Below are 19041 nucleotides of genomic sequence, written 5' to 3'. Positions count from 1 at the left end.
GGGTCATTTTCTTTTTCTTTTTTGTTCCTGTACTAATCATATAGTCAAATTAAGTATTAAGCTCAATCGTCCAATCGCATGTTGTGCACAGTTTGTTATTTCGTGGTAACAGAGGGCACATCGCGTAACATCCACCCAAACAAGATTTCTTACGTCTGGCCGTCCGGGGGTTATTATCCCTGATATAAATCCGCTAGCCAAACTGGAATTTAAATTTTGGGTCAACGCTTGGCGTTGATTTTTTTGGATGTTGTGTGATTACCCTGAGCATTGAAACAGTGGGTTTAATATTTGTACTTCGGATGAATTGTTAATTCCCCTGTTAAATACTGCTATTAAAGCTGCAATTGTGGGAGGAGGTTTTATAAACTGACGGGCGCCTCTCTCGTTTCAATGCAGAGGAGCGCTGACGTTGCGGTACACTGGGCTGATACTTCAAAGACAGGGTTCTATCCTTTCTGAAGAGTGAGCCGAAGGAGTGGTCGGAATTCGCATGTCTAGTTAGTCCACATCCCACGGTGAGGAGTGAGATTTCTGAGTTCGTATTGGCCATTAGCTCTCTGACGAATAAATGAGAAAATGCGTCAGTTCAAAGTCCCAACACTGGAAAGCTCCGCCTATTCTCTGGAATAACGCCCACGGCTAAAGGGGAAGAGGAGTATGAGACTTGGGCGGCGCGAACCTCTCAGTTGTTAGATGAGTGGCAGTGCTCTGATGACGTAAATGACAGATATCAGTTGAAAATTTGAATGGTCTTCTGACAGTCCGCGACAGCTGTCAATTACATCAAGTACTGGACAATGCTTTTCACCTGACAGGAAGCCATATGAGCTTGTGGCGCGGATTCAGAACATGCTTCCGGAGAAGGGGGTGACGCTTTCTGCTTATATTTTTTCGGTTAGAGAGGCGGCTAAATTGATTACAGCGCAGAGGGGGTATTCAGGCAAAGGTGATGAATCAATTAAGAGTGTACCTGATAGCCAGGGGCGCACCGTCCCAATGCCTGATTATTTGGGGTCTCGGACAGTCTCGTAAAACTGTCCAACTTATGTTGAGCTGATCAGAGAGGTACTGGATGATGAGAATTCGTCGGTGGAGCTTGAGGCCTCGGTCCGCAGGATATAGCCCTCGGTAGTGGTCCCCTGTGGTTCCACCGGTAGCCTATCCGGGAGTGATACAGGAGATTCTGCCAGAGATGAGAACAGAGATATGTCGTCTGTTTTCAGCAGTTATGTGCCCGCCCCCAAATGATGGCTGTGATGAGGGGCCGATCCCCCAAGGGGACTAACAATACGGAGAATCTGCTGGCAGCAGGTGTCACGCCAGAAGGAGTATGAGCCACCGGGTATGCGGCCCCAATAGCAGTGGCCAATAGTAGAAAGAGGAATGGGAAGTAGCTGATGTGTATGGACTATCGGAGTCTGAACAGACGCAACCACCCTGGCTAGAATGCACTCCCAAGGATGGAAGACGCGATGTCCTGCCTCAAGTGGTTCAGTGTGCCAGATTTGAGTTGAATATTGTCAGAACCTTGTGAGTGAGGCTGACAAAGAGAAGACGTAATCAATATGTTCCTTGGGACTGTTTCAGTTCGAAAGGATGTCACACGGCATCTTGGGAGGCCCTGCAAATTTCCAGCGCGTCATGGAGAGGACTGTGGGAGATTTGAACTTACTTGAGGTGTTGGTATATCTGGATAGCCTCACAGTGTTTGGATCCAGGAAGAAGATGAGCCGCGGTTGCTAAAATTTCTCAGCTGCCTGAAAGCTGAAGGGTTAAATCTTTCCCTAGACAAATGCCAGTTCTGCCAAAGTCTGTTAGCAATGTTGAGCATGTAGTCTCATGGGATGGATGTCCGGCTAAGGTAGATCGGTGACCACTTGACCAAGACCCCAGAATTTGCGCGCTCGGGGGCTGTAGTTACTATCGGATGTTCATAAGTGACTACGCGAAAGTGCGCCAACAGTTGAAACAACTTCTGTGCGGTTACTTTCCCTTGGGGAAGAAAGGGAATGGGAAAGGACAGGAGGATGGGAGAGCACCTTAGCCCGTCGTTGCCCTTTGTATCGAAATGGAATGCAAAATGTGAAGATGCCTTTCAGGAGCTGCCGACGCAGGCGCCGGATCTGGCTTTTGCGGACCCCTATTGCTATATGCTGTACACGGATGCCAGCCGAGAGGACTTAGGGGATTTCCTGTATGAGGATCAGGGAACCGTGTTGAGACCCTTTGCGTTTGTTAGCAGAACTCTGTCGTTTTCCAAAAAAAAAACTATACCATTCGCAAGATTGAATTTCTGGTATTCCAGTTGGTGGTGGTAGATAAGCTGAGTAATGGAAACAGCCCCCTAACGTATATCCTGACCTCGTCGAAACCTGATGCCACAGACAGAAAGCAGTTGGAGGCATTGTCTGCCTAAGAGTTCAGGCTGAAGAACCGGCCGGGAAGCATTAATTTTGATGCTGATGCTTTGTCCCGACAGGTGCATGAGGGATTGGACGGGAACGAGGAGTGGGAGAGCGTTTATGCCCCCGGGGTGAAGGTCATGTGTCAGTTTGTCATCACCGTGAAGGCAGAGGGGAAAGTGGGGCAGAAACGGGTGGCGGATCATTTGGGAGATGTTGATGCCACAATTCTGGACACTCCTTCACTTCAATCTTCAGTAACGAGAGAACTAGTTCCTTAAGAACCCCTCACTCATCCGCTGGCGACTCAGCTCGCTGAGTTCCGGCCCCTCCCTCCCCGACAATTTGCAAGCGCCATGCTCCCGCCTCCACTGCGATACCAATCTCCTCTGGCAACTCCACCGTTTTATTGTCCTCACTTGTGTGTACCAACATTCTGTCTGTACCTGTCTCAAAATCAATGTTCCGCTGTCCAATCACCACTTTGCCAAAATCTTTAACCCCACTCAAACCTCGAAGCATTCCCGTAACAAGCACGCATTGCTCTCTGACTCCTTCGCAGCCGCACACCATCTCAGAAATGCAGTTGTGGCTATCACAACTGTACTTAATTAAGCCGCTAGCCAAACCGGGAGTTACAAGCGCATTAATTCTCTTGAATTCTTAGATGTTTTATAATTGTAACACTCCGCTCTATCAACCCACGTTCTTCTGCAAGAAACCGCCGTCTGCCCGCCAAACTCTGTCTCAAGCTTTTGTAAATGCTGTGTAATACACCCCAGTAAAACACACAATGTAAAATATTTGACAGTACACCATGTAAGATTAAACAATTGCTCTTGATAAATATTTCTGGGACTATGGGATTAGTAGAGAAGCACATATAAAGTAAAAAGGCGCCAAGAATAATAATTAGACAGTTCGTGTGCAAAGGTGGACGTCACGCAATATCCTCAGTCCACCATTCGATTTCCTTCGACCTCCGCGTCCCTCGCACTGGGACCGACCACGGTGGTCTACCAGAGCACTTCCAGTAATTCCTTCCTCTTCGGTTCTTCTCCCGATCTCCTTCGCACTCAAGTAAATTCCCACAGATACATTTAGAATAACATGATTCCACTGGTTGTTTCCCCGATATCCATACGTATAACTCAAACTTTTCAGCTCCAAAGAACATTATCTCATCAGATAACATCACAGAGAAGCCATTTCATTGCAACACTTCACAAAACCCATTTTATTTTTAACAGTTAACACTTAACATTACAGTTAATATTACTGAGAACCTTACGTAATGTATTTTGATGATTTGTTTCAGGTATCTATGTAATATGATTAGTTTTAATCAATGTTTGTTGTACTGTGTATTCCGGTTGTACGCCCAGTTGGTGCAGACTGGAGAATAAAACATTGAAACTTAGAAAGGCCAGAGCACAATACAGGCCGTTCCACCAACAAAGTTGTCCTGAATGTGTCCCTACCTTAGAAATTACCGGGGTTACCTGTAGCCCTCTATTTTGCTAAGCACAATGTACCTATCAAAAAGTCTCTCAAAAGACACTATCGCATCCGCCTCGACCGCCTTTGCGGGCAGAGTATTCAACTTACTCACCACTCTCAACTTTTGCTCCTGACACCTCCTCTGTACCTACTCCCAGGCACCTAAAACTGCGCCCTCTTGCGGCAGCCTTTTTAGCCCTGGGGAAAAAAGCGACAGACTATTCAGTTGATCAAAGCCTATATTCATGTTATACACCTCTATCAGGCCACATCTCATCCTTCGTCGCTCCAAGGAGAAAAGGCCTAGTTCGCTCAACCTAGTTCAATAAGGCATGCTCCCCAATCCAGGCAAAATGCCAGCAAATCTCCTCTGCACCTTTTCTATGGCTTTCCACATTCTTCCCTTAATGCTGCGACCAGAACTGTGCACAAAACGCCAAGTTGAGTCTGACCAGGGTCCTATATAGCTGCAACATCACCTCACAGCTCCTAAATTAAATTCCACAATTGATGAGGGCCGATAGACCATATGCCTACTTCACCACAGAGCCTACCTGAGCAGATGCTTTGAGCGTCTTGTGGACTAGGACCCTAAGATCACTCTGATCCTCAACAATGCCATGAGTCTTACAATTAATACTGCCATCATATTTGACCTACCAAAATGAACAACATCACACTTATCTGGTTTGAACTCCATCTGCCATTTCTCAGCCCAGTTTTGTATCCTATCAATGTCTTCCTGTCAGATGTTACATTCCCCATCTTTCGTGCCATCAGTAAACCTACTAACGAATCCCTCCATCTCCTCATCCAGGTAACATATAAAAATCACGTTGAGTAAGGGTCCCAGAACAGAAACCTAAAGCACACCACTGTTCAAAGACATCCGTGCCGAATATGACCCGTCTACAACCATTGTTTCCTTCTGTGGGCAAGACAGTTCAGGATTCACAAAGCAATACCTCCTATATACCATGTCTCTTTACTTTCTCAATAAGCTTTCAATGTCTTGAAGGCTTGAAGTCAAATGTCTTGCTGAAATCCAAATACACTACATCTGCTGTTCTTCCTACCTCAATATGTTTAGTCACATCCTCAGAAAATTCACTCAGGCTCGTAAGGCATGACCTGCCTTTGACAAAGCCATACTGACTATTCCTCATCATATTATACCTCTGCAGATATTCATAAATCCTGTATCTCAGGATCTTCTCCATCAACTTACCAACCACTGAAGTAAAACTCATTGATCTATTATTTCCTCAGCTACTTGTACTACCTTTCTTGAATAATGGAACAACATCCGCAAACCACCAATCCTCCGTATCCTCTCTCGTCCCCATTAATAATGAAGATACCATCGCCAGATGCTCAGCAATCTCCTCGCTCCCCTCCCACAGTAGCCTGGGGTACATCTCATCCGGTACCGGCGACTTATCCAACTTGTTGCTTTCGAAAAGTTCCAGCACATCGTCTTTCTTAATATCTAGCTTTCAATCCAGCTTTCAGGTTCCTGCCTGATAGTCTCATCATTCCCTTTAATCCAGTTAAACGCTATTCTAACTTGTCTGTTCTGATCTCTCTCCAATGCTATTTTAAAGGAGATAGAATTATGATCATTATCTCCAAAGTGCTCTCCCACTGAGAGATCTGACACCTGAAAGGGTTCATTTCCCAATACCAAATTAATTATAGTCCCTCCTCTTTTAGGCTTAACTGCAGATTGTGTCAAGAAAGCTTCCTGACCACGCCTACAGAATCCACTCCATCTAAACCCCTTGCTATGGAGAGATGCAATGAATCGATAATGGGAAATTAACATCTACCACCACGAAAATTTTGATATTATTACACCTTTCCAGGATCTATTTCCCTATCCGCTTTGCGATATCCCTGTTACTATGGGACGTCCGATAAGAAATATGCAGTAGATTTCTTCACCCATTTCTGTTCCTAATCTCCACCCTCAGAGACGCCGTAGACAATCCCTCCATGAATTCCACCTTTTTGGCATCCGTGATACTATCTCTGATCAACAGTGCCACGCCCCCAACTCTTTTGCCTCCCTTGTTGTCCTTTTCGGAAACACCAAAATCCCGACTCTAAAAGTAACCATTCCTGTCCCTGAGCGATCAAAGTCTCAATTATGGCTACAAGTAAAGATCTACGCTTCAATCTCATCTGCTTTGTTCACAATATTCCGTTCGTTAACCGTCGATCTGAGCGCGTTCTTTTTCTCTCACCTGTCTATCCTCCTTCACACACTGTCTCCAAGCTTTCTTTACTTGTGACCCAACAGACGGTTCCACAATCTCGTTATTTCGGCTCCATCCTCCAACAATTCTAGTTAAAACTCTCCTTATCAGCTTCAGCCAAACTCCACGCCAGGTTATTGGTCCCCCTTGGATTAAAATGCAACTCCTCTTTTTTGTAAAGATTCACACCTGCTCCAAAAGTGATCCTAATGATGCAGAAATCTGAGTGCATCCCCCAGCTCCAATCCTTCAGCCACACGTATATCCTCCATCTCATTCTATTCCTATAGTCACATTCACGTAGCACAGGCAGTAATCTCGAGATTTCTACCTTTGTAGTCCCGCTTCTCAACTTCCTTACTAACTCCCTGTAGTCTGTCCCTGCAGCCTGCAGGCGATTTGGCCCACCGAGTCCGCTCCGCTATCTAAGTCATGTGCTGATCCATTTAGAACATAGAATAGCATATTACAGGCTTTTCGGCCCACAATGTTGTGCCGATCCTCAAATCCTGTCCCCATATAAACACTCACCTTAAATTCCTACATATGCCTGTCTAGTAGTCTCTTAAACTTCACTAGTGTATCTGCCTCCACCACTGACTCAGGCAGGGCATTCCACGCACCAAACCCTCTCTGAGTGAAACACCTTCCTCGAATATCATCCTTAAACTTCCCTCCCCTTACCTGAAAGCCATGTCCTCTTGTACTAAGCAGCGGTGCCCTGGGGAAGAGGCGCTGGCTGTCCACTCTGTCTATTCCTCTTAATATCTTGTACACCTCTATCGTGTCTACTCTCATCCTCCTTCTCTCCAAAGAGTTAAGCCCAAGTTCCCTTTATATTTTATCATAACCCATATTCTCTAAACCAGGCAGCATCCAGGTAAATCTCCTCTGTACCCTTCCCAAAGCTTCTATATACTTCCTATAGTGAGTCGACCAGAACTGGAAACAATATTCCACGTGTGGCCTAACTAGAGTTTTATGGAGCTGTATCATTGCATTGCATCTCTTAAACTATATACCTCGACATATCAAAGCTAGCACACCATAAGCTTTCTTAACTACCCTATCTACCTGTGAGGCAAATTTCAGGTATCTGTGGACATGTACCCCTAGATTCCCTCTTCTCCTCTACACTACCAAGTATCCTGCTATTTACTCTGTACTCTGCCTTGGAATTTGTCCTTTCAAAGTGTACCACCTCACACTCTCCGGGTTGAACTCCATCTGCCACTTCTCAGCCCACGTCTGCATCCTGTCAATGTCTCTCTGCAATTTTTGACAATCCTCTACACTATCTCCAACACCACCAACCTTTGTGTCATCTGCAAACTTGCCAAGCCACCCTTCTACCCCCACATCCAGGTCGGTAATAAGAACCACGAAAGGATAGGTCCCAGAACAGATCCTTGTGGGACACCACTAGTCACTATCCTCCAATCTGAATGTACTCCCTCCGCCATGACCCTCTGCCTTCTGCAGGCAAGGTACTTTTGAATCCACCTGGTCAAACGTCCCTGGATTCCCATGCCTTCTGACTTGCTGATGAAGTTTACAGTGTGGAAATTTGTCAAAAACCTTACTAAAATTTATGTAGGTCACATCCACCGCACTACCCTCATCTATTTGCCTTGTCACCCCCTCAATCTCTATCTCTGATAGAAATCTATCAAGCTTGTCAGGCACGATCTGCCCTTCACAAAGCCACGTTGACTATTCCTGTTCAGACCATGAATCTCTAAATGCCCATTGATCCTATCTCTAAGAATCTTTTGCAACAGCATTCCCACCGCAGATGTAAGGCTCACTGGTATATAATTAACTGTACTATTTCTACTAACTTTTCTGAACAAGGGGACAACATTCGCCTCCCTCCAGTCCAGACAACGAGGCCATAACGATCCTAGCCAGAGGCTCAGCAATCTCTTCTCTGGCCTCGATGAGCAGCCTGGGCAATATCCCGTCAGGCCTCGGTGACTTATCCGTCCTATTGTATTTTAACAACTCCAACACATCCTCTCCCTTGATATCAGCATGCTACAGATCATCAAACTCGCTCATTTGGTCTTCACCATCATCAAGTTCCCTCTCAGTGGTGAACACCGAACAGAATTATTCATTGCGGACCTCGCTCCCTTCCACAGCCTCCAGGCACATTTTCCCACTTTTATCTCTAATCGGTCCTGCCTTCACATCTGTCATCCTTTTGGTTTTCACATAGTTGAATAATGCCTTGGGGTTTTCCTTTACCCTAATCGCCAAGGCCTTCTGATGCACCTTCTTGCTCTTCTAAGCCCCTTCTTAAGCTCCTTTCAGGCTGCCCTATATTCCTCAATAGACCCATCTGATCCTTGCTTCCTAAGCCTCATGTAGGCTGCCTTCTTCCACCTATCTAAATTTTCCACTTCACATGTCACTCATGGTTCCTTCACCCGACCGTTCTTTATCTTCCTCACCGGGACAAACTTATCCCTAACATCCTGCAAGAGATCCTTAAACATCGATCACATGTCCATAGCACATTTCCCTGCAAAAACATAATCCCAATTCACACCCGCAAGTTCTAGCCTTATAACCTCATAATTTGCATTTACCCAATTAAAAAATGTCACGTCCTCACTTATTATATCCTTTTCCATGATAATACTAAAGGCCATGGAGTGGTGATCACTGTCCCCCAGAAGCTCACCCACTGACACCTCTGTGATCTGACCCGGCTCGTTAACTAATACTAGATCTGGTATGGCATTCCCTCTAGTCGGCCATCCTGGACACACTTAACAAACTCTGCCACATCTAAAGCCTTGGAACTTATCAAGTGCCAATCAATATTAGGGATGTTAAAGTCAAACATGATAAAAATCCTATTAATTTTGCACCTTTCCAAAATCTGCCCCTCAATCTGCTCCTCTGTATCTCTGCTCCTATCAGGGTGCCTATATAATACCCCCAGTAGATTTGCAGCTCCCTTCCTGTTCCGGATTCCACCCATACTGACTCAAAAGTGGATCCTGCTACATTGCGCACACTTTCTGCGGCTGTAATATTATACCTAACCAGTAATAGCATCTGTCATCTCCTTCCCCATTTATCTATCCCTTTTGAAGCACTGTAATCCAGGGATTTTGCGAATCCATTCCTGCCCTGGTACCAGCCAAGTCTCCGTAAAGGCCACTACATCATAATTCCATGTATGTATCCGAGCTCTCAGTTCACCACCTTTGTTCCTCATGCTCCTTGCATTGACGTACACACACTTTAGCCCTTCTACCTTCCTACCTTTACACCCTTTTTCTGCTTCTCTTTCCTCAAAGCCTCTTTATATGTTGGATCTATCTTTACTCCATGCACTTCTTGCACTGCTCTATCTCTCCGGGTCCCATCCCCCTTTAAATTTAGTTTAAACCCTCACGAACTATGCTATCAAACCTATCAGAAAGTATATTGCTCCCTCTCGCGTTCAATTGCAACCTATCCAATCTGGACAGATCCCACCTTCCCCTGAAGAAATCCCAAATGATCCAAAAATCCAAAGCCCTGCCCCCTGCTACAATTCCTCAGCCACGCATTCAACAGCCATCTCCTACAATTCTTACCATTCCTATCACGTAGCACTGGCAGCAATCCTGAGAGCGCCACCCTTGATATGCTGTTCTTCAGCATTCTGCCTAGCTCCCGAAACTCACACTTCAGATGATTTCTTCAAGTCATCTCCAATCCCCTGCCTGCACCGCATATACCCTTTAATACCCTTGGTAATCCAGAACCTATCTATATCTGTCTTAAATACATCCAATGACTTGTCCTCCACAGCCGCTCTTGGCAACGAATTCCACAGATTAACCAACTTCTGACTAAAGTAATTTCACCACTTCTTAGTTCTAAATGGACATTCTTCAATCCTGAAGTCGTGCCCTCTTGTCCTAGAATCGCCAACCATGGGAAATAACTTTGCCATAACTAAACTGTTCAGGCCTTTCAACATTTGGAACGTTTCCATGAGAATCCCCCTCATTTTCCTGAACTCCAGGGAATACAGCCCAAGAACTGCCAGACACTCCTCATACGGTAACCCCTTCATTCCTAGAATCATTCTTTGAATCTTCGCTGAACTCTCTGCCATGTCATCCCTTCCAAATTAAGGAGCCAAAAACCACACATAGTTGTGGAAGTATGGTTCCATGAGTGCCTCAACATCACATCTCTGCTCTTATATTCTATAGCTCTAGCAAATAATGCCAAAATTTCAATCGCTTTCTTCACAACCGACTCAACGTAGCTGTTAATCTTTAGTGTATCCTGCCCAGGAAATCCCAAGCGCCTTTTCATCGCTGCATTGTGAATGTTATCCCATCTTATAATAGTCTGCCTATATACTTCTTCCACCAATGTGATGACCATACACTTTCAAACATTGTACTTCATTTGCCACTATTTCACTCATTCCCCAAAACTATGTAAGTCTCTCTGCATGACTTCGGTTTTCTGAACACTGCACACATCTCCACGTTTATTTGTATCGTCGGCAAATTTAGCCGCAACTCTATTAATACCGTATTCCAAATCATTGACATACATTGTAAACTGTTTTTTTGAGTTCCAACACTGACCCCTGTGGAACTCCACTGGTAACCGCCTGCCAACCACAATAGGATACCTGAACTCCCTCTCTGTTTTCCGCTCATCGGCCAATGCTCCACCCATGCTAGTAGCTTCCTTGCAATTCCATGGGCTCTTATCTTGATAAGCAGCCTCATATACGGCATCTTATCAAAGGTCTTCTGAATATCCATGTATACCACATTTACTACATCTCCTTTGACTACCTTGTTTATAATTTCCTCAAAAAATTCCAGTCGGCTTGTCAGGCAGGATTTTCCTTTCAGGAAAAAATGCTCGCATTGTCCTAACATGTCATGTGCCTCAAGGTATTCCGCAATGTCATGACTAACAGTCTATTCCTACAACTTTCCAATTACTGTTGTCAGGCTAACAGGCCTATAGTTTCCTTTCTGCTGCCTCCCACCCTTAAGAAATAGCGGTGTAATTAAATTATCCAGTCGTCCGGTTCAATGCATACTCTATCGATTCCTAAAAGATCATTGCTAATGCCTTCGCAATCTCTATATCTACTTTGTTCAGAACCCCTTGTGCATTCCATCAGGTCCAGCAGAAATATCCACCCTCTGACCATTAAGCTCCCTGAGCGGCTTCTCAGTCGTAATTTTCATGGTGCAAACTTCATTTCCCTGACACTCCTGAATGTCCTGTACACTGCAGATGACTTCCACGATGAAGACTGATGTAAAATACGTTTAGCATTGGCTGATTGGTAGTAGGCAGATTGGGATTCAAAGGATCCTTTTCTTTTTTGCTGCCAGTGAGTTGTGGTGTTCGGAACGCTTCTACTGTGCTGATTTAGATGATTTAATAAAATGGTATTGTTGCCAAGTTTGCAGATGACACTAAGCTTGGTGGAGGGGAAAATAATGTTGGGAAAACAGGTAGGATGCAGAAGGGCATAGACAGATTAGGAAACTGGGCCAGAAAGTGGCACATTATAATGTTATAAAATGCTGAGTCGTACTCTTTGGTAGAAAAAAATAAATGTGCAGGCTCTTTTCCAAGCAGAGATATAATCCAACAATCTTAGAGGCAAAGGGATTCAGGACACCTGTGCAAAACACCACAATGGTTAACTTGCAGGGTGAGTTGGTGATGAGGAAAGGAAATACAATTTTACCATTCTTTTTTAGGAATTCAAGAATACAAGAGCAGGGATTTGAAGCCGATGCTTTATTAGACACTGGCCAGGCTTTACTTTGAGTTTAAAAACAGATGTGCTAGCATTGGAGAACTTTCAGAGGGATTCGGAAGGATGATTCCGGGAATAAAAGAGTTATCATATGAGGAAAGTTTCATGGCTCTAGACTTGTACTCGTTGGAATTTAGAGGAGGGCGGATCTATTTGAAAGTTGAAGCTCCTGCACAGATCCGACGCGGAAAGGATGATTCATGGTCCGAGAGTCAGGACAGCACAACCTCGGGATGTAGGAACGTCTTTTTAAAACAAAGTTGCAGAAGGATTTCCTTTGCCAGAGAGTAGTGAATTTCTGGCAGGTGTTACCACAGGCGGCAGTGGAGGCGAGGTCATTGGGTGTTGTTAAATGCGGGAGTTGATGTTCTTGGTCGGCCACGCCATCAAACGTTACGTGCTAAGGCCAGAGAATGGGGCGGTGAAGGCGAAAATAAAGGATCACCCAACGATTGAATAGCACCACAGTCTCAATAGGCCAAGCGACCTAATTCTGTTCCTATGTCTTAGGTCAGCAGATAATGTTAAGATATTTCTTCAGTTCAGCCAGCATTTAGTTGTCGTTTATGACTTCCTTATTTCTGACAAGTCATTTTTATTCATCTACATTGCGAATTCCTTTGTCCTATTTATCTTTAATCCATAAATTTCTCTGACTGAATGCAAATATTTCCTGGAGGGAATTTAGAGATTGGGGATTGCCAATGGTTTTGATCGATTTGTTTCTTTCAGCTTGCTCTATTCCACATTGGAAGTTTGAGCAGCCGCGCTCAACGCAAAACGTGGCTACGGGGCGTCGATAAATCAAACTGCGATAAAATTATTCACTGTTTTCTGTGTCCAAAATGGACGCGCCTGTCGCTCAGCGATTTGGAGATAAAACTACAAGCGCATGGGTGCAAATCTTATTCTGCAGCTGCTACCGGAAAAGCTGAAAGATTCACAGATAACAATCATCTACTCTGACAACGGCTGCTCTGCAAGGTCAGATGATATAGCAAGATAAAGAAAACATATTAACAGTAAGTGCATACATGACCCAGGACGGCTCTGTCAGCGAAGAGTTACAGGATACCAAAACTTGAAACGCTTTATTTTCAGATACATAAAATGTATAAGGGAGGAAGGGCTGTATATTGGCCCGCTGAAAAACGATGCCGAGCAGGTGGTATTGGGGAACAACGAAATAGTGAACGTACTGAATAAGTATTTTGCATCAGTCTTCAATGTGGATGACAGCAGCAGCATGGTGGATGTTCCCGGTATCAGAGGGAATGCAGTGATGAAAGTTACCATAACTAGACAGAAGGTTGTTGGGGTAACTGAAAGGACTGTCGGTAGATCAGCCATCTGTACCAGATGACCTGCATCACAGGATTCAGAAAGAGGTTGTAGAGGCATTAGTAATGATCTCCATGAATCACTAGACTCTGCAATGGCAGCGAAAGACAGCAAAATAACAACTGTCTCCACACTCTTGGTGAAGGTAGAGAGGCAGAACAAAAGAAACTATCGGCCAGATAGTCTAGCCTGAGTGACTGGCAAGATTTTGGAGTCTATTACTCAGGATGAGTTCTCAAGCTAATTGCAGGCACATGAGCAAATAGACCATAGTCAGTGTGCTTTCCTCAGGGGACATCTTGGCTGAAAAAAAATCTGTTCGAATTATTTGAAGAAATAACGAGCAGGATAGTCAAAGGGGAATCTTTATATGGTTCTTAGATTTCCAAGAGGGCCTTTGACAAAGTTCCACACATGAGGCTGCTTAACAAGCTACGAGCCCATTGCATTGCTGAAAAAATTGTAGAATGGATGAAGCACTCACTGATTGTCAACAGGCACAGAATGGGAATTGGAAGTTAATGGACCTTTTCTGACCGGAATCCAGTGGCAACTGGTGTTCCACGGTGCTCCTGCATTGGGATCAATTCCTTTTACGTGAAATGTTAAATGATTTTGACAATGGAACTTGCGCCACTGTTACAAATAGTGCAGCCGATTTGACAATAGATCGAGGGACGTGTAGTTCTGGGGAAAGAGAAAAGACTTAGACATATTAACAGAATAAGCAATGAAATATCAGATCGAATGCAGTATTGTGAAGTGTATGGAACTGCACATTGGTAGCAGAAATGCAAGGATTATCTGTGTTCTAAATAGAAAGAAAATATAAAACAAATTGAGCAGCAAAGAGACTTTCGAGTTTTGTGCAGAATTCACTAAAGTTTAATTTGCTGTTTGAAACTGTGTTGAGGACAGAATATGGAAGGTTGGCATTCATTTCAAGAGGACTGGAATATAAAAGCATGTATGTAATTTTGAAATTTTATGAAGAATTGCTGTGTCCTGTCTTGGACTATCCTGAGCAGGTTTGTGCTCTTTAGAAAGGACTTGCTGAAACTGTCAACGGCTAAATAGATATTAAGGAAAATGCTTCTTGGAATACATGGTTTGTTAGATAAGATGGCTCTGGGACTGTGTTTACTAGAATTCAGAGAAAAAGAGCGGTGACCTTATTAAAACAATCGAATGGTGACGGCCCATGGAGTGTGGATGCGGAGAGAATGTTTGCTCTGGTGGGGACTATAAAACCAAAGGGCGGAGCCTTGAGACAGAGCGTCGTCCTTTTAAAACAGAAATGAGGTGGAATTTATTTAGCCAGATTGTCGTGAATCACTGCCACAGGCAGCTGTGGAGGCCAAGACTTTATGTGTATTGAAAACAAAGGATGATAGATACTTGATTAGTCATGGTATGAAAGGAGAAGGGGAGAAGGAGAAGACTGAGAATGAAAGTAAAATTTCATCAGCCATCAGGGCTAATTTCATCAGGGATAACAAGTGCGAATTCATGAACAGCTATTATCGCACAAATATCAGGCTGTTCATCCAGAGGGAATAGTTTCACTCCCTTCATCCTACAATAATAGGATGCACTTCCAATAACTCTACCACAGATGTGATGACTATATATTGCTTCATTATATATATAACTAAAAGATGGCCTGATTTCCAATCGGCACAAAGTTAAAGAAAACACATTTCTTTAATATTTTAAGCACGATTACTTTTTTTTTATTTCTATCTTTTACAGTTTCAAAATAACAAAAAAAACAAAAATGTCCCTAAGCAAAAGTTTGGGCACCCTGCATGGCCAGTTATTAGTAACACCCTTTATTGGCAATTATCACAGCTTGTAAACGCTTTCTGCAGCCAGCTAACGGTGTTTCAATTCTAGTGTGGGGTATTTTCGTCCATTCTTTCTTGCAAAAGTCTTCTAGTTCTGTATGATTCTTGAGCTGTCTTGCATGCGCTACTATTTTGAGGTCCATCCACAGATTTTCGATTATGTTTAGGTCGTAGGACTCAGAGGGTCATGACAAAGCCTTCAGTTTGCGCATCTTGAGGTAGCCCATTGTGGATTTTCAGGCCTCCTTAGGAGCATTATCCTGTTATAGAAACCACCATCTTTTCATTTCCGCATTTTTACAGACGGTGTGATGTTTGCTTCCTGAATTTTCTAGAGTTCAATTGAATTTGCTAGAGTTTAATTAAATTCATTCTTCCCTCTAGCAGTGAAATGTTCCCCGTACCACTGGCTACAAAACAAGCCCAATGCATGATCGATCCACCCCCGTTATTAAAGGTTGGAGAGCTGTTATTTTCACGATATTCTGCATCTTGTTTCTCTATAAATACCTTTGTTCATTACGACCAGACAGTTATAAATTCATCTGTCCCCAGGACTTGTTTCCAAAGTGCATCAGGCTTGTTTAGATGTTCCTTTGCAAACATTGGATGCTGAATTTTGTGGTGAGTGTGCAGGAAAGTTTTCTTTTGATGACCCTTCTATGAAGGTCATATTCGTGCAGTTGTCGCTGCACAGTAGAACAGTACACGACCACTCTAAAGTTTGCTAAATCTTCCTTTAGGTCTTTTGAAGTCAAACGGGGGTTTTGATTTGCTTTTCTAGTAATCTTATCAGCAGCTTCTCTCGGAGCGTTTTCTTGAATTTCCAGACATCAACTTGACCTCCACCGTCCCTTAACTGCATTACTAACTAAGGAATCGGCAACCGGAAAACGTTTTGCAATCTTCTTATAGCTTTCTCCTGCTATGTGGGCATCATTTATTTCAATTTTCAGACTGCTAGGCAACTGCTTAGAGGACCCCATGGATGCTGATTGTTGGAACAAAGTTTGAGGAGTCAGAGTATTTATAAATCTTTGAAATTTGCATCACCTGGCCTTTCCTAACAATGCTTGTGTATAGGCCATAGCCGTAACAAGCCAAATAAGCTCTTATAACTTGGTAAAATTATCTAAGAGCTCACACATCTTGAGGTGCCCAAACTTTTCCATGGTGCTCCTTTCCATTTTTATTACTCTACAATTGTACATAATAAAAATAATACACTAATCTAGCTTAAAATGTTGAAAAGACTGTTTCTTCTTTAACTTTATGACTTTTGGAGATCCGTTCTTGTTCTACTCACTTAACTCTTCACAGTAACAGTAATTGTGAACAGGGTTGCCCAGACATTTGCATACTACTGTATATTTGTTTGGAATTAACGTGCCTCTGAAATAATATGTCTTTGTTTATCCTCCTTTATATCGGAAAGGTTATTGTGGTTTGTCTTGTAATAACGCATCAGTAATAAGGTTATTTGTGGTATTCTGACACTAAAATTATTATTCTTCTTATTATTATTATTACTGTTGTTGTTATTGCTGCTCTTTTGTTGTTGTTCTTGTTGTTGCTGTAATTTTATCTGAGCTCAAACTGATAAAACCTAGAGTAAGGACATAACCATACACGCTCAATTGTCAATGGCTCGGAATGTATAAATACCCTGTCCATGTTCTATAGACTTCCAGTTTCCTCTTTTACTTCAGCATATTTCCGTAGTTCTTCACATTGACTTTTTTACGTCACGTGTGTTTCGAAAATCTATATCTATGAAGTCATTCCAGAAAGTTATTATAGATTGACCTCGATGTAATCACGGTTCCGTTGTTATATAATTGGTGGAATGTTGACTCTAAAAGTGGATCAGGAATGTTTTCCTAGTAAGGTATGATTTATTTCATGTGCTTGTATTTTAAAGCAAGATTTTGATGAATGTTGTTTACTACTAGATTGTTCCTGGGTAAGTGATCATTTTAAGTTAAACTCTTGCATGATCCTGCAATGCTTTCGATTATTTATGATACTCTTGGTGTATTCGACATTTAGTGCCTTGAATCTGTGTGTCTTTTATTATGCATTTTTGCATTGTGCCTTAACCACCTCGTCTTCTAATGCCACAATGAAGCCTTTTGTTTCTTGGAAGAGGTGTCCAACTCTGAGCCAGGCGTTCAACGCCTTCGTGTTGACTCCTCGTTTGCTCAGAAGGTGGGGATGTCGTCTATGGGGGATCATACTTTTCGATTCATTAATATTTTCTTCTACAGTGACTTTTTTGCTATGTGCTTTCATTTTAGTTTATCGGTGTGTATTTCTTATCAGAATTGGCTACTGAAACCTGTTGTACTTGATGCAAATATATCCTTAGAAGTTTTATCTGACTGTCCTGGAATTTTGTTATGCCTCCACCTCCTTCTGTCCAAATTGGTGTTAATCGAAATGCGTTCGAGTGTACGTCGTTTTTTTCTAACCTTTGTCATATCATATGTTATTTTTCTCAGTAAGTATTCTTGATCAGTTTCATATCAAGATATTATGCCAAAAGAACACCATAATATGGTTATAGAGAAATTGCCTATTGACTTTCCTACATGTTTACTGCTGTCCTCTGCTTGCCAGATTTTCTGAAGCCTTGAAGTAAATTCTGGCAAAGTTTGTCCCTTTAACACCCAATGACCCACTTTCTTTGTTGTTATCCGAGACGCTTATTATGTTCATGCTCATTCACCAGTTGCATTGGTGCTCTCTTTTGTCTTCATTTAGCTCTATTGCATCTTTTAATATCCTGCCCTTTAATCAAATGCTCATGTTTATACTTTTATACAATAGTTGCACTATTTGAATTAATTGTTCCAGATTTACTGATAAATGGCCATATAATTTCAAGTCGTCCAACTTATTATTATTTACCTGTTTATTTTTTCCTCTCAACTCCATAAGGCATGAGCATAGCCGATCACACTCAGTTCTCAATATCTAGGAAAGTCTGGACTATTCCAGTGGTGTTTAGTAATGTGGCTTTCTGACGATACGCAAATGCTGTTTTGTAATCAACCTGCTATTACTATTGTGCAGTGTATTTGTAGGGCTGTACATGATGACAGATAAGTACTTTGATAATAAATTTACTTGCTAGTTTGTAGATTCAACTTTGAGTTTGTTTGGAATCTGAAACGCAGATCCTGAATGGTACTGAAGGCGCGTATTCATAGCATTTATTAGAAGAGTGGTCGAACTGACAATTAATTTAAGCCCACGTAGCAAGTACTTGAATTTTGTTTGCTTCCCAAAACATGGAGCAGACGGCCGAGCAAGGGGATTACTGGAAAAATGCTCCAGGTCTCCACATGGAATGAAAATGCTCCAAACGGAAATGGGGATGCAAACCCAAATAAACAACTTTTCAAATATGATGACCATAATTCCATGAGCTATAGATAGTTTTTATTTTAGAACGGAAAAGAGGAGGGCATCTCTTTTCGGGAAGGTTAATTAGGTGAAGGTAGCTTACTATTAAACGTGAAGAATCGGAACATTTTGAGGTCTGCGGTAATAAGAGCTGACGCCAGACCCACCCCTTCACAGAGTACTGTTGTAAGGTTTTCTGCCTAAAATGGCAACCAAGTTTGCTATTGGTGTGTCGATTCTGGTGATCTGCTTCCTGCTCTCATTGTCATCTATTTAAGAGTACTGTATTATTTCGGTCATTTAGTAGACATACTCTAAATTGAATCGAGCCGTAAACTGAACAGCTATTCTTCCAGAAAACTATCGGTGAAATTCTTCTTGATCTACATCCAATAAAGTGAAATGGCGATGTTGTGGATTACCGTGTTGTTCCTGCACTTTCCAAACTGTAAGTAAAATTATTCTCC

This window comes from Hypanus sabinus, chromosome 2, assembly GCF_030144855.1.
Source record: "Hypanus sabinus isolate sHypSab1 chromosome 2, sHypSab1.hap1, whole genome shotgun sequence".
In the NCBI taxonomy this organism is placed as follows: Eukaryota; Metazoa; Chordata; class Chondrichthyes; order Myliobatiformes; family Dasyatidae; genus Hypanus; species Hypanus sabinus.
Note: the sequence above shows the minus strand (reverse complement) of the source record.